The sequence below is a fragment of the Capsicum annuum genome, chromosome 6 (genome assembly GCF_002878395.1).
Source record: "Capsicum annuum cultivar UCD-10X-F1 chromosome 6, UCD10Xv1.1, whole genome shotgun sequence".
NCBI classification, from domain to species: domain Eukaryota; kingdom Viridiplantae; phylum Streptophyta; class Magnoliopsida; order Solanales; family Solanaceae; genus Capsicum; species Capsicum annuum.
This window is the reverse complement of record NC_061116.1, coordinates 125,612,014-125,617,423: the sequence shown is the minus strand read 5'-3', so window position 1 is coordinate 125,617,423 and position 5,410 is coordinate 125,612,014.

Here is a 5,410-nt window from a genome sequence, read left to right as displayed (position 1 = left end):
CAGCTATACATCCTCATTTTCTCTTGTTCTTGGCAACATTCGAGGACGAATGTGTCCAAGGGGGAGATATTGTAATACCCCGATCGTTTCTTAAGCCTAAATTCATCTTTTGAGTGGATATGTATGACTTCCAAAGTGATTGATGTTTAAACCATGTTGTATTTCTATAATTTATACTTTTTGTCATGTAAAGCATTGAATAAGTTTTCCATCGATACTAATTTTATTTAGATCTAACATCGGACGAGGGAGTTATGGCCATTTTACTGAACGGTATCGGATTGCCCCAGGTTTGATGGTCAACCTGGCGGACCTTTAGGTTCCTAGCGGACCATCACTTCAACCATCACGTTGAGGCAGAACGTTCCAATTTTGGCGTTTGAGGGATGGACAACTTGGTGGACCGTCAGTCCTTCTGATGAACCGTTAGGTCGACCGTCACAGGCCCCGAACAACAAATTTCAGCATTTTCAAAAAGGGCATCTTGGTCATTTCCGCTCCTTTTGGCCTTATATATATATCTATGTAGAGAAGAGAAGATCATTTTCTCTCCGTTTCTCTCCAAATTTCTTTCAATAATTCTCTAGAAACCTAGGGTTTCTTCCAAACCCCAAAAAAATCAAATCATCTCCAACAAATTCAAGAAATCTCCCATAAATTTCTTCAAGTTGTTCAAGAACTAAGTTCCTCACATCAAAGGCAGCAAGGTCTTGGTCGAAAAGTGTGAGAAAGAGGTTTCAAGCAAGTTTCTATATCTTCAAAATCAAAATCTAAGGTATGTGGCGCTTCAACAAGAACACTCCTTTCGTTCTTCTGCCTAAAGATTTACTTTCTATTATTGATTTACATGATTTTGCAAGTGGGTTTACACCCAAATTTCTTTATGTGTGATTTATGATACTTGAGTTAAATAAGCTTGATAATGGTTACTTCACCATCATGCTTCTTAAATTGAGTATTTATTCCATGAGATGTATATTGTCATTATATATTGATGATTTCTGATATGGAAAAGACAACGGAAGGCTAAAAAAACTACTCAAAACAGTCTACAAATCAACTAGAACCCGAGGACCCCTTTGAGAGCAACTTTAGGCCAATAATAACAACACAAGGATTACAAGATACAAGGTGTATTTTAACACCAAAATAGCAATAATGACACAAGATGAAACAAGTCACGGATTTAACACAAACACAAGGGAAATTGCATAGAAAATAAAGATAGATAGTGAGACCAAGATTATTACAAGATTAAGAACCAAGTGTATTTCAACACTAACCCCTAATGAATGTAACAATCAAAACCACACTCTTACGGTGAACACCAAGGGAATGAACTTACCTCAAGATCTACAGTTTCCAAGCAAAGATCAATATTGGCTTTTCCAAGCCCTATGCTAAGGATGGCTTTTCCAAGCCCTACAACTAAGGGTGCTACACTCTCAAAAGAGAGAAAATATGTCATTCAATTCTTCATCATTCAAAATCTCCAAATAAATGAGCTAAAATGACCTATTTATAGTGTATTACGAAAGAAGACAAAAAGACCACTTTGCCCTTAATGATAGGTGCGGCCATGGTGTGTAAATACACCATGTGTAATGTCCAAAATGCCCTTAATTAAGGTCCAAAACTGTGAGTCGTCAATCTTAAATGCTCCAAACGATTCTTCCATATGCGAGATTACTTTAAGTTATGCTCAAAACGGGTCCTCCATGTATGTTCTTGTATTCTTGAGGTGACCAAGTCTTGAGCCTCTATATGTTGGCCTCCAAAGATGTCATCAAAAGATAAGATGGCCATTTGTCCCGTATCATCCTCCCCTTCTTGAAAAGGATTCGACCTCGAATCCAAACCTTGCAAAACCGAAGAGAGGACAAACAAATACAAACTTCTCATGGGATCTAGGGTTAGCATAACAAATCATCTCAACATGCCAAGGTTGAACATATTTGCAATATAACCAAGAATCCTTTGAAAGGAATATTAAAAAATCAATAAAAGATGTACAAAGGATTTGGTTATATAGGATACATCAAGAGTGACACTTTTCTTTTCATGTAGACCAAGAAACAAGTTTGGAGCACCAACATCACCATTTCAAAATTTGGCACCGGGGTCAAATGGGAAAAGTGGCCATAGACACGGGTCTCGACAATACTTCCCTTTCCCGTGGTCTACACCCAAACTAAATGATATACTCTCTACAATAACATACATATCATCCAAAGCAAATATAGAGAAGAGAAAGGTATCACTCATATTGACTTCTACTAAGGTGCTCTCATGTGTGTACTCACTACTAGTTTCCCAATAATCACCATGAGTACTCTCAACAATGAAATTGGCCAAAGTATAAGAAGAAGTACCTTCCGCAACTACACATTCCTTACCCTTCAGAGTACTCTCATCTTCCAAGAAGAGATACCATAGTGGGTTAGCATATAGGCTAAAGCTTCCAAGGCAAGATATACCATCATTTTCACCACTAGGTTTATTAGGAGTGTTTAAATCATCTTCAAACAAGAAATTATAACTAAAAAGAGTGTGATCTATTTCATGGGTAGATTCGGAACAAACACGTTCATCACTCTCTAAAAGATCAATATCAAGTTTCAAAGAGATTTTAAGTGCAAGGTTATCCCAAGAATAGCTCTCGAGTTCACTCCTATTCCTTTGATCAACATTTTCAACATCATCAGACACTTGAGGTTCATTAATTACATCATCACCTCCTCAAGTGGTGGGTAATTTTCACACATAAGTTGATCAACACAAATTTCAGAAGATAATGTACTTTCATTCAACATAATGGTTTCAACACTATGTGGACATAAATAGATCTTAAAAGAAGAGTCGATTCGGTCATCAATAGGATCAACTAGTGTATCCACACTCACAGCATGTACACCATCATCAAGTGGTAAAGAAACAATAGACTCACATATAGGCAAGCTACAACTCATACTCAATGGGCTACTAGCCACACAATTATCATTCACATGTACAAAAGTGTAAGAGTTAGCCATTTTACCTTGAAGTCCTTGAGTAGATTCTTCTTTGTTATGGTGTGAAGGTCCTCCAAAAGCTTGGGCAGCAACTTTCTTTTGGCATTATTCTTCTTCGCTTGCCATGTTGGTACCTACACAAATGTCCTTAGAAATAGAAGGACAACCAAATGATATGGGACAGACAAGAGAAGGCTCAAAAACTACTCAAAACAGTCCACAAATCAACTAGAACCCGAGGACCCCTTTGAGAGCAACTCTCGGATTCAACAAATACAACAAGAATACAAGATACAAGAGTATATTTTAACACCAAATAGCTAAAATACACAATGAACAAGATGAAAAACAATAATACAAGTTTTGGATTCAACGAAGGGTCCAAAACAGTCCACTACACAACACATACACAATTTGCAAGAAAGTAAAGGATAGTAACTTGACATACAATATTCACAAATCTAAGAACCCTAACAATGAAAAAGGACCCTAATACATTGAATAGCAACATCAAGTTCTTACTTGGACCAAGAGGGACTCATGAACCTCAAGACCTACGTTTCCAAGCAAACAAACAACAAAACTGATTCCAACCTCTTGTTGTTACCAAGTTCCAAGTTTCAGATTTGCCTCAAGGAAAGAGGACTTTGTCTTTCTAAGTGTTATACAACATCCACATTCAGAAAAGTCCCCTAACAAATGACCTAAAAGGTTCCTTATATAGTAGTTTACAAACAAGGTGTGAAATGTCCAAAATGATCCCTTAGTCTCAAGTCTTCAAGTGGGTGCCCTTGGAGAGTATTATATGGACGGTTTTGGACCCTTTTTAAGTCCTTATTTGTACTTCACTTTCACACTCCAAGTCTCGGGTTCAATACATCTCACAAACAAGCATCCTCATGGTCGTACCCGTATCATCCTCCTCTTCTTGAAAAGAATTCGACCTCGAATCCATGCCTTGCAAAATCAAGAGAAGACAAACAAGAACACATCCTCATGACATGAGGGTTAGGGTTAGCAAAATACACATATCAATATGCCATACCGAGGTGGAACAAACTTGAAGTACATCCATGGATCCTTTGTGTTGAACATAAAAAACTTAGTACAAATGGCACAAAGAAAGTGGTCACCACCAACAAAAAGAGATAAGGAAGAACCTTGTCTTCCTTCCTTAGCACCCACAATCAAACATTGTTTGTCATCTTGACCAAGCATTAAGTGGAGAGTATCTAGATTTCCACATTCTAATAGGATGCTGGGATCAAATGGAAAAATTAGCCAAGGACCTAAGCCGAGGCTAGCCCTTCCTTCCCCTACAATGTCACTCCCACATTCACATAAAAAAACATTTTAAACACATGATCTCTATGAATGAAACTAATTGCAATGCTTTTACCACACAAGATGTTCAAAGAGTCATGTGCATTATCAAAATCAATTTTATAGACACCATCACTAACTTGAGAATTTTAAGCATACTATTCACATGCCTAAGTAGTGAACTACTTTTAAGAGTAAATTGATAATCATGAACACCAAGAGTACTACAAGGTACTCATTTCCAAGACTACACATTCCTTGCTATAAGAGTACTCTCATCTTCCAAGAAGAGATTTCTATCTTTAGGAGGAATGTTGTCACACCATAGTGGGTTAGCATATAGGCTATAGCTTCCAAGACAATCCATGCCATCAACATCACTTGCACCACTAGGTTCATTAGGAGTAAATAAACTATCTTCAAAAAAGACATTGTGCCTAAAGAGTGAATGATCTAACCCGCGGATAGATTTAGAACTTTCACTCTCTAGGGAATCATTATCAAGTTTCAAAGATATGTCAAGTACATGATTAACCCTATGAGCCAAACAAACATTAGCATCTTTACAATAACATAGGCTCATAGGTTCACTCCTTTTTTCTTGGCCAACATCTTTAAATCCTTTACTCACTTGAGATTCATTAATCATATCACACATATCCTTAAGTGGTGGGCAAGTTTTACTCATAAATTGGGCAGCAACTTCCTCCGGGAAGCTCTCAACGCAAGATGCTTGGACAATTGGATTTTGTGGGTAGAGTTTGGGTAATAATTGGTATATAATTTCAATGTGCTATTTCATATCTTCAATATTGTCATTGATACGATCACATGTGGCATTGAAATTAGGGGCAGCCATTGTACCTAACAAAAAGACACAACAAACAAGGAAAATAAACAAACTTGTTAGATCAAAAATGCCTCACCACACTTTCACTCTCGGTTTTACCTCACACTTGGTTTCACAAGAGTTGAAAGCTGGCTTGTACTTCGTGAGTGATTGAGTGTCGAGTCTACTCTTATCCCGGAATGGATTTTTGTTTGAAACTCAAACGAAATCTTTAGGACTTGAGTCA